The sequence below is a fragment of the Spermophilus citellus genome (assembly GCF_964194105.1).
Source record: "Spermophilus citellus genome assembly, contig: SCAFFOLD_53, whole genome shotgun sequence".
In the NCBI taxonomy this organism is placed as follows: domain Eukaryota; kingdom Metazoa; phylum Chordata; class Mammalia; order Rodentia; family Sciuridae; genus Spermophilus; species Spermophilus citellus.
Window position 1 is genome coordinate 1,886,709 of NW_027672727.1, and position 11,710 is coordinate 1,898,418.

Consider the following 11,710-nt stretch of genomic DNA (forward strand, 5'->3'; position numbering starts at 1 on the left):
ATCCCACTTGGCTCACCAAATTTCGTTCTTCTAGGTTAAACCGTTCGTTGGCAGTAACAGTTTTAATTTTTAGGTTTCACTCTGTTTTCTCCTATATGGATACATGTAGTTGGAACTCTAAATCAAACACGGTTTGTGCTAGCTCTTTGAAACTTGACACAATAAAGTAGCTCCAAGTTCTATCTCTATGGTTTGTTTCCTATTGATGTAGCCCTTAGCAGAGACTGGCGTAAATCACTTTCATGGAAAGGGGTTGCCAATCTTCCAAAAAACTGCGAGTTTCCTGAAATCTCAGCACACGTTTTTTCACCCAATCTTGATGACACGTTCAGGTAATGATCAGTACCCCAATCCCACTTGGCTCACCAAATTTCGTTCTTCTAGGTTAAACCGTTCGTTGGCAGTAACAGTTTTAATTTTTAGGTTTCACTCTGTTTTCTCCTATATGGATACATGTAGTTGGAACTCTAAATCAAACACGGTTTGTGCTAGCTCTTTGAAACTTGACACAATAAAGTATCTCCAAGTTCTATCTCTATGGTTTGTTTCCTATTGATGTAGCCCTAAGCAGAGACTGGCGCAAATCACTTTCATGGAAAGGGGTTGCCATCTTCCAAAAAACTAAGAGTTTCCTGAAATCTCAGCACACAGTTTTTCACCCAATCTTGATGACACTTTCAGGTAATGATCAGTACCCCAATCCCACTTGGCTCACCAAATTTCGTTCTTCTAGGTTAAACCGTTCATTGGCAGTAACAGTTTAGTTTTTAGGTTTCACTCTGTTTTCTCCTATATGGATACATGTAGTTGGAACTCTAAATCAAGCACGGTTTGTGCTAGCTCTTTGAAACTTGACACAATAATGTAGCTCCAAGTTCTATCTCTATGGTTTGTTTCCTGTTGATGTAGCCCTAAGCAGAGACTGGCGCAAATCACTTTCATGGAAAGGGGTTGCCAATCTTCCAAAAAACTACGAGTTTCCTGAAATCTCAGCAAACATTTTTTCACCCAATCTTGATGACACTTTCAGGTAATGATCAGTACCCCAATCCCACTTGGCTCACTAAATTTCGTTCTTCTATGTTAAACCGTTCGTTGGCAGTAACAGTTTTAATTTTTAGGTTTCACTCTGTTTTCTCCTATATGGATACATGTAGTTGGAACTCTAAATCAAACACGGTTTTTGCTAGCTCTTTGAAACTTGACACAATAAAGTAGCTCCAAGTTCTATCTATCTCTATGGTTTGTTTCCTATTGATGTAGCCCTAAGCAGAGACTGGCGCAAATCACTTTCATTTAAAGGGGTTGCCAAGCTTCCAAAAAACTACGAGTTTCCTGAAATCTCAGCACACATTTTTTCACCCAATCTTGATGACACTTTCAGGTAATGATCAGGACCCCAATTCCACTTGGCTCACCAAATTTCGTTCTTCTAGGTTAAACCGTTCGTTGGCAGTAACAGTTTTAACTTTTAGGTTTCACTCAATTTTCTCCTATATGAATACATGTAGTTGGAACTCTAAATCCAACACGGTTTGTGCTAGCTCTTTGAAACTTGACACAATAAAGTAGCTCCATCTTCTATCTCTATGGTTTGTTTCCTATTGATGTAGCCCTAAGCAGAGACTGGCGCAAATCACTTTCATGGAAAGGGGTTGCCAGGCTTTCAAAAAACTACGAGTTTCCTGAAATCTCAGCACACATTTTTACACCCAAACTTGATGACACTTTCAGGTAATGATCAGTACAACAAATCCCACTTGGGTTATCAAGTTTCTTTCTTTTAGTTTTAACCATTCTTTGGCGCTAACAGTTTTAATTTTTAGGTTTCACTCTGTTTTCTCCTATATGGATACATGTAGTTGGAACTCTAAATCAAACACGGTTTGTGCTAGCTCTTTAAAACTTGACACAATAAAGTAGCTCCAAGTTCTATCTCTATGGTTTGTTTCCTGTTGATGTAGCCCTAAGCAGAGACTGGCGCAAATCACTTTCATGGAAAGGGGTTGCCAATCTTCCAAAAAACTAAGAGTTTCCTGAAATCTCAGCACACATTTTTTCAACCAATCTTGATGACACTTTCAGGTAATGATCAGCACCCCAGTCCCACTTGGCTCACCAAATTTCGTTCTTCTAGGTTAAACAGTTCGTTGGCAGTAACAGTTTTAATTTTTAGGTTTCACTCAATTTTCTCCTATATGAATACATGTATTTGGAACTCTAAATCCAACACGGTTTGTGCTAGCTCTTTGAAACTTGACACAATAAAGTAGCTCCATGTTCTATCTCTATGGTTTGTTTCCTATTGATGTAGCACTAAGCAGAGACTGGCGCAAATCACTTTCATGGAAAGGGGTTGCCAATCTTCCAAAAAACTACGAGTTTCCTGAAATCTCAGCACACATTTTTTCACCCAATCTTGATGACACTTTCAGGTAATGATCAGTACCCCAATCCCACTTGGCTCACCAAATTTCGTTCTTCTAGGTTAAACCGTTCGTTGGCAGTAACAGTTTTAATTTTTAGGTTTCACTCTGTTTTCTCCTATATGGATACATGTAGTTGGAACTCTAAATCAAACACGGTTTGTGCTAGCTCTTTGAAACTTGACACAATAAAGTAGCTCCAAGTTCTATCTCTATGGTTTGTTTCCTATTGATGTAGCCCTAAGAAGAGACTGGCGCAAATCACTTTCATGGAAAGGGGTTGCCAGTCTTCCAAAAAACTGCTAGTTTCCTGAAATCTCAGCACACATTTTTTACCCAATCTTGATGACACTTTCAGGTAATGATCAGTACCCCATTCCCTCTTGGCTCACCAAATTTCGTTCTTCTAGGTTAAACCGTTCGTTGGCAGTAACAGTTTTAATTTTTAGGTTTCACTCTGTTTTCTCCTATATGGATACATGTAGTTGGAACTCTAAATCAAACACGGTTTGTGCTAGCTCTTTGAAACTTGACACAATAAAGTAGCTCCAAGTTCTATCTATCTCTATGGTTTGTTTCCTATTGATGTAGCCCTAAGCAGAGACTGGCGCAAATCATTTTCATTTAAAGGGGTTGCCAAGCTTCCAAAAAACTACGAGTTTCCTGAAATGTCAAAACACATTTTTTCACCCAATCTTGATGACACTTTCAGGTAATGATCAGTACCCCAATCCCACTTGGCTCACCAAATTTCGTTATTCTAGGTTAAACCGTTCGTTGGCAGTAACAGTTTTAACTTTTAGGTTTCACTCAATTTTCTCCTATATGAATACATGTAGTTGGAACTCTAAATCAAACACGGTTTGTGCTAGCTTTTTGAAACTTGACACAGTAAAGTAGCTCCAAGTTGTATCTCTATGGATTGTTTCCTATTGATGTAGCCCTAAGCAGAGACTGGTGCAAATCACTTTCATGGAAAGGGGTTGCCAATCTTCCAAAAAACTACGAGTTTCCTGAAATCTCAGCACACATTTTTTCACCCAATCTTGATGACACTTTCAGGTAATGATCAGTACCCCAATCCCACTTGGCTCACCAAATTTCGTTCTTCTAGGTTAAACCGTTCGTTGGCAGTAACAGTTTTAACTTTTAGGTTTCACTCAATTATCTCCTATATGAATACATGTAGTTGGAACTCTAAATCAAACACGGTTTGTGCTAGCTTTTTGAAACTTGACACAGTAAAGTAGCTCCAAGTTGTATCTCTATGGATTGTTTCCTATTGATGTAGCCCTAAGCAGAGACTGGTGCAAATCACTTTCATGGAAAGGGGTTGCCAATCTTCCAAAAAACTACGAGTTTCCTGAAATCTCAGCACACATTTTTTCACCCAATCTTGATGACACTTTCAGGTAATGATCAGTACCCCATTCCCACTTGGCTCACCAAATTTGTTCTTCTAGGTTAAACCGTTCGTTGGCAGTAACAGTTTTAATTTTTAGGTTTCACTCTGTTTTCTCCTATATGGATACATGTAGTTGGAACTCTAAATCAAACACGGTTTGTGCTAGCTCTTTGAAACTTGACACAATAAAGTAGCTCCAAGTTCTATCTCTATGGTTTGTTTCCTATTGATGTAGCCCTAAGCAGAGACTGGCGCAAATCACTTTCATGGAAAGGGGTTGCCAATCTTCCAAAAAACTACGAGTTTCCTGAAATCGCAGCACACATTTTTTCACCCAATCTTGATGAAACTTTCAGGTAATGATCAGTACCCCAATCCCACTTGGCTCACCAAATTTCGTTCTTCTAGGTTAAACCGTTCGTTGGCAGTAAAGAGTTTTAGTTTTAGGTTTCACTCTGTTTTCTCCTATATGGATACATGTAGTTGGAACTCTAAATGAAACACGGTTTGTGCTAGCTCTTTGAAACTTGACACAATAAAGTAGCTCCAAGTTCTATCTCTATGGTTTGTTTCCTGTTGATGTAGCCCTAAGCAGAGACTGGCGCAAATCACTTTCATGGAAAGGGGTTGCCAGTCTTCCAAAAAACTGTTAGTTTCCTGAAATCTCAGCACACATTTTTTCACCCAATCTTGATGACACTTTCAGGTAATGATCAGTACCCCATTCCCACTTGGCTCACCAAATTTCGTTCTTCTAGGTTAAACCGTTCGTTGGCAGTAACAGTTTTAATTTTTAGGTTTCACTCTGTTTTCTCCTATATGGATACATGTAGTTGGAACTCTAAATCAAACACGGTTTGTGCTACCTCTTTGAAACTTGACACAATAAAGTAGCTCCAAGTTCTATCTCTATGGTTTGTTTCCTATTGATGTAGCCCTAAGCAGAGACTGGCGCAAATCACTTTCATGGAAAGGGGTTGCCATCTTCCAAAATATTACGAGTTTCCTGAAATCTCAGCACACATTTTTTCACCCAATCTTTACGACACTTTCAGGTAATGATCAGTACCCCAATCCCACTTGGCTCACCAAATTTCGTTCTTCTAGATTAAACCGTTCGTTGGCAGTATCAGTTTTAACTTTTAGGTTTCACTCAATTTTCTCCTATATGAATACATGTAGTTGGAACTCTAAATCCAACCTGGTTTTTGCTAGCTCTTTGAAACTTGACACAATAAAGTAGCTCCAAGTTCTATCTATCTCTATGGTTTGTTTCCTATTGATGTAGCCCTAAGCAGAGACTGGCGCAAATCACTTTCATTTAAAGGGGTTGCCAAGCTTCCAAAAAACTACGAGTTTCCTGAAATCTCAGCACACATTTTTTCACCCAATCTTGATGACACTTTCAGGTAATGATCAGTACCCCAATCCCACTTGGCTCACCAAATTTCGTTCTTCTAGGTTAAACCGTTCGTTGGCAGTAACAGTTTTAGTTTTTAGGTTTCACTCTGTTTTCTCCTATATGGATACATGTAGTTGGAACTCTAAATCAAGCACGGTTTGTGCTAGCTCTTTGAAACTTGACACAATAAAGTAGCTCCAAGTTCTATCTCTATGGTTTGTTTCCTGTTGATGTAGCCCTAAGCAGAGACTGGCGCAAATCACTTTCATGGAAAGGGGTTGCCAATCTTCCAAAAAACTGCGAGTTTCCTGAAATCTGAGCACATATTTTTTCACCCAATCTTGATGACACTTTCAGGTAATGATCAGTACAACACATCCCACTTGGGTCACCGAGTTTCTTTCTTTTAGGTTAAACCGTTCTTTGGCGCTAACAGTTTTAATTTTTAGGTTTCACTCTGTTTTCTCCTATATGGATACATGTAGTTGGAACTCTAAATCAAACACGGTTTGTGCTAGCTCTTTGAAAATTGACACAATAAAGTACCTCCAAGTTCTATCTCCATGGTTTGTTTCCTATTGATGTAGCCCTAAGCAGAGACTGGCGCAAATCACTTTCATGGAAAGGGGTTGCCAATCTTCCAAAAAACTGCGAGTTTCCTGAAATCTGAGCACATATTTTTTCACCCAATCTTGATGACACTTTCAGGTAATGATCAGTACCCCAATCCCACTTGGCTCACCAAATTTCGTTCTTCTAGGTTAAACCGTTCATTGGCAGTAACAATTTTAGTTTTTAGGTTTCACTCTGTTTTCTCCTATATGGATACATGTAGTTGGAACTCTAAGTCAAGCACGGTTTGTGCTAGCTCTTTGAAACTTGCCACAATAAAGTAGCTCCAAGTTCTATCTCTATGGTTTGTTTCCTATTGATGTAGCCCTAAGCAGAGACTGGCACATATCACTTTCATGGAAAGGGGTTGCCAATCTTCCAAAAAACTACGAGTTTCCTGAAATCTCAGCAAACATTTTTTCACCCAATCTTGATGACACTTTCAGGTAATGATCAGCACCCCAATCCCACTTGGCTCACTAAATTTCGTTCTTCTAGGTTAAACCGTTCGTTGGCAGTAACAGTTTTAATTTTTAGGTTTCACTCTGTTTTCTCCTATATGGATACATGTAGTTGGAACTCTAAATCAAACACGGTTTTGGCTAGCTCTTTGAAACTTGACACAATAAAGTAGCTCCAAGTTCTATCTATCTCTATGATTTGTTTCCTATTGATGTAGCCCTAAGCAGAGACTGGCGCAAATCACTTTCATTTAAAGGGGTTGCCAAGCTTCCAAAAAACTACGAGTTTCCTGAAATCTCAGCACACATTTTTTCACCCAATCTTGATGACACTTTCAGGTAATGATCAGTACCCCAATCCCACTTGGCTCACCAAATTTCGTTCTTCTAGGTTAAACCGTTCGTTGGCAGTATCAGTTTTAACTTTTAGGTTTCACTCAATTTTCTCCTATATGAATACATGTAGTTGGAACTCTAAATCCAACCTGGTTTTTGCTAGCTCTTTGAAACTTGACACAATAAAGTAGCTCCAAGTTCTATCTATCTCTATGGTTTGTTTCCTATTGATGTAGCCCTAAGCAGAGACTGGCGCAAATCACTTTCATTTAAAGGGGTTGCCAAGCTTCCAAAAAACTACGAGTTTCCTGAAATCTCAGCACACATTTTTTCACCCAATCTTGATGACACTTTCAGGTAATGATCAGTACCCCAATCCCACTTGGCTCACCAAATTTCGTTCTTCTAGGTTAAACCGTTCGTTGGCAGTAACAGTTTTAATTTTTAGGTTTCACTCTGTTTTCTCCTATATGGATACATGTAGTTGGAACTCTAAATCAAACACGGTTTTTGCTACATCTTTGAAACTTGACACAATAAAGTAGCTCCAAGTTCTATCTCTATGGTTTGTTTCCTATTGATGTAGCCCTAAGCAGAGACTGGCGCAAATCACTTTCATGGAAAGGGGTTGCCAATCTTCCAAAAAACTGCGATTTCCTGAAATCTCAGCACACATTTTTTCACCCAATCTTGATGACACTTTCAGGTAATGATCAGTACCCCAATCTCACTTGGCTCACCAAATTTCGTTCTTCTAGGTTAAACCGTTCATTGGCAGTAACAGTTTTAGTTTTTAGGTTTCACTCTGTTTTCTCCTATATGGATACATGTAGTTGGAACTCTAAATCAAGCACGGTTTGTGCTAGCTCTTTGAAACTTGACACAATAAAGTAGCTCCAAGTTCTATCTCTATGGTTTGTTTCCTGTTGATGTAGCCCTAAGAAGAGACTGGCGAAAATCACTTTCATGGAAAGGGGTTGCCAATCTTCCAAAAAACTACGAGTTTCCTGAAATCTCAGCAAACATTTTTTCACCCAATATTGAAGACACTTTCAGGTAATGATCAGTACCCCAATCCCACTTGGCTCACTAAATTTCGTTCTTCTAGGTTAAACCGTTCGTTGGCAGTAACAGTTTTAATTTTTAGGTTTCACTCTGTTTTCTCCTATATGGATACATGTAGTTGGAACTCTAAATCAAACACGGTTTTTGCTAGCTCTTTGAAACTTGACACAATAAAGTAGCTCCAAGTTCTATCTATCTCTATGGTTTGTTTCCTATTGATGTAGCCCTAAGCAGAGACTGGCGCAAATCACTTTCATTTAAAGGGGTTGCCAAGCTTCCAAAAAACTACGAGTTTCCTGAAATCTCAGCACACATTTTTTCACCCAATCTTGATGACACTTTCAGGTAATGATCAGTACCCCAATACCACTTGGCTCACCAAATTTCGTTCTTCTAGGTTAAACCGTTCGTTGGCAGTAACAGTTTTAATTTTTAGGTTTCACTCTGTTTTCTCCTATATGGATACATGTATTTGGAACTCTAAATCAAACACGGTTTGTGCTAGCTCTTTGAAACTTGACACAATAAAGTAGCTCCAAGTTCTATCTCTATGGTTTGTTTCCTATTGATGTAGCCGTAAGCAGAGACTGGCTCAAATCACTTTCATGGAAAGGCGTTGCCAGTCTTCCAAAAAACTGCTAGTTTCCTGAAATCTCAGCACACATTTTTTACCCAAACTTGATGACACTTTCAGGTAATGATCAGTACCCCATTCCCACTTGGCTCACCAAATTTCGTTCTTCTAGGTTAAACCGTTCGTTGGCAGTAACAGTTTTAATTTTTAGGTTTCACTCTGTTTTCTCCTATATGGATACATGTAGTTGGAACTCTAAATCAAACACGGTTTGTGCTAGCTCTTCGAAACTTGACACAATAAAGTAGCTCCAAGTTCTATCTCTATGGTTTGTTTCCTATTGATGTAGCCCTAAGCAGAGACTGGCGCAAATCACTTTCAAGGAAAGGGGTTGCCATCTTCCAAAAAACTACGAGTTTCCTGAAATCTCAGCACACATTTTTTCACCCAATCTTGATGACACTTTCAGTTAATGATCAGTACCCCAATCCCACTTGGCTTACCAAATTTCGTTCTTCTAGGTTAAACCGTTCGTTGGCAGTAAAGAGTTTTAGTTTTTAGGTTTCACTCTGTTTTCTCCTATATGGATACATGTAGTTGGAACTCTAAATCAAGCACGGTTTGTGCTAGCTCTTTGAAACTTGACACAATAAAGTAGCTCCAAGTTCTATCTCTATGGTTTGTTTCCTGTTGATATAGCCCTAAGCAGAGACTGGCGCAAATCACTTTCATGGAAAGGGGTTGCCAATCTTCCAAAAAAGTACGAGTTTCCTGAAATCTCAGCAAACATTTTTACACCCAATCTTGATAACACTTTCAGGTAATGATCAGTACCCCAATCTCACTTGGCTCACTAAATTTCGTTCTTCTAGGTTAAACCGTTCGTTGGCAGTAACAGTTTTAATTTTTAGGTTTCACTCTGCTTTCTCCTATATGGATACATGTAGTTGGAACTCTAAATCAAACACGGTTTTTGTTAGCTCTTTGCAACTTGACACAATAAAGTAGCTCCAAGTTCTATCTATCTCTATGTTTTGTTTCCTATTGATGTAGCCCTAAGCAGAGACTGGCGCAAATCACTTTCATTTAAAGGGGTTGCCAAGCTTCCAAAAAACTATGAGTTTCCTGAAATCTCAGCACACATTTTTTCACCCAATCTTGATGACACTTTCAGGTAATGATCAGTACCCCAATCCCACTTGGCTCACCAAATTTCGTTCTTCTAGGTTAAACCGTTCGTTGGCAGTAACAGTTTTAACTTTTAGGTTTCACTCAATTTTCTCCTATATGAATACATGTAGTTGGAACTCTAAATCAAACACGGTTTGTGCTAGCTTTTTGAAACTTGACACAATAAAGTAGCTCCAAGTTCTATCTCTATGGATTGTTTCCTATTGATGTAGCCCTAAGCAGAGACTGGCGCAAATCACTTTCATGGAAAGGGGTTGCCAATCTTCCAAAAAACTACGAGTTTCATGAAATCTCAGCACACATTTTTTCACCCAATCTTTACGACACTTTCAGGTAATGATCAGTACCCCAATCCCACTTGGCTCACCAAATTTCGTTCTTCTAGGTTAAACCGTTCGTTGGCAGTAACAGTTTTAACTTTTAGGTTTCACTCAATTTTCTCCTATATGAATACATGTAGTTGGAACTCTAAATCCAACACGGTTTTTGCTAGCTCTTTGAAACTTGACACAATAAAGTAGCTCCAAGTTCTATCTATCTCTATGGTTTGTTTCCTATTGATGTAGCCCTAAGCAGAGACTGGCGCAAATCACTTTCATTTAAAAGGGTTGCCAAGCTTCCAAAATACTACGAGTTTCCTGAAATCTCAGCACACATTTTTTCACCCAATCTTGATGACACTTTCAGGTAATGATCAGTACCCCAATCCCACTTGGCTCACCAAATTTCGTTCTTCTAGGTTAAACCGTTCGTTGGCAGTAACAGTTTTAGTTTTTAGGTTTCACTCTGTTTTCTCCTATACGGATACATGTAGTTGGAACTCTAAATCAAACACGGTTTGTGCTAGCTCTTTGAAACTTGACACAATAAAGTAGCTCCAAGTTCTATCTCTATGGTTTTTTTTCCTATTGATGTAGCCCTAAGCAGAGACTGGCGCAAATCACTTTCATTTAAAGGGGTTGCCAAGCTTCCAAAAAACTACGAGTTTCCTGAAATCTCAGCACACATTTTTTCACCCAATCTTGATGACACTTTCAGGTAATGATCAGTACAACAAATCCCACTTGGGTCACCAAGTTTCTCTCTTTTAGGTTAAACCGTTCGTTGGCAGTAACAGTTTTAATTTTTAGGTTTCTCTCTGTTTTCTCCTATATGGATACATGTAGTTGGAACTCTAAATGAAACACGGTTTGTGCTAGCTCTTTGAAACTTGACACAATAAAGTAGCTCCAAGTTCTCTCTCTATGGTTTGTTTCCTATTGATGTAGCCCTAAGCAGAGACTGGCGCAAATCACTTTCATGGAAAGGGGTTGCCAATCTTCCAAAAAACTGCGAGTTTCCTGAAATCTCAGCACACATTTTTTCACCCAATCTTGATGACACTTTCCGGTAATGATCAGTACCCCAATCCCACTTGGCTCACCAAATTTCGTTCTTCTAGGTTAAACCGTTCATTGGCAGTAACAGTTTTAATTTTTAGGTTTCACTCTGTTTTCTCCTATATGGATACATGTAGTTGGAACTCTAAATCAAACACGGTTTGTGCTAGCTCTTTGAAAATTCACACAATAAAGTAGCTCCAAGTTCTATCTCTATGGTTTGTTTCCTATTGATGTAGCCCTAAGCAGAGACTGGCGCAAATCACTTTCATGGAAAGGGGTTGCCATCTTCCAAAAAACTACGAGTTTCCTGAAATCTCAGCACACATTTTTTCACCCAATCTTGATGACACTTTCAGGTAATGATCAGTACCCCAATCCCACTTGGCTCACCAAATTTCGTTCTTCTAGGTTAAACCGTTCGTTGGCAGTAACAGTTTTAATTTTTAGGTTTCACTCTGTTTTCTCCTATATGGATACATGTTGTTGGAACTCTAAATCAAACACGGTTTTTGCTAGCTCTTTGAAACTTGACACAATAAAGTAGCTCCAAGTTCTATCTCTATGGTTTGTTTCCTATTGATGTAGCCCTAAGCAGAGACTGGCGCAAATCACTTTCATTTAAAGGGGTTGCCAAGCTTCCAAAAAACTGCGAGTTTCCTGAAATCTCAGCACACATTTTTTCACCCAAACTTGATGACAATTTCAGGTAATGATCAGTACAACAAATCCCACTTGGGTCACCAAGTTTCGTTCTTCTAGGTTAATCCGTTCGTTGGCAGTAACAGTTTTAATTTTTAGGTTTCACTGTGTTTTCTCCTATATGGATACATGTAGTTGGAACTCTAAATCAAACACG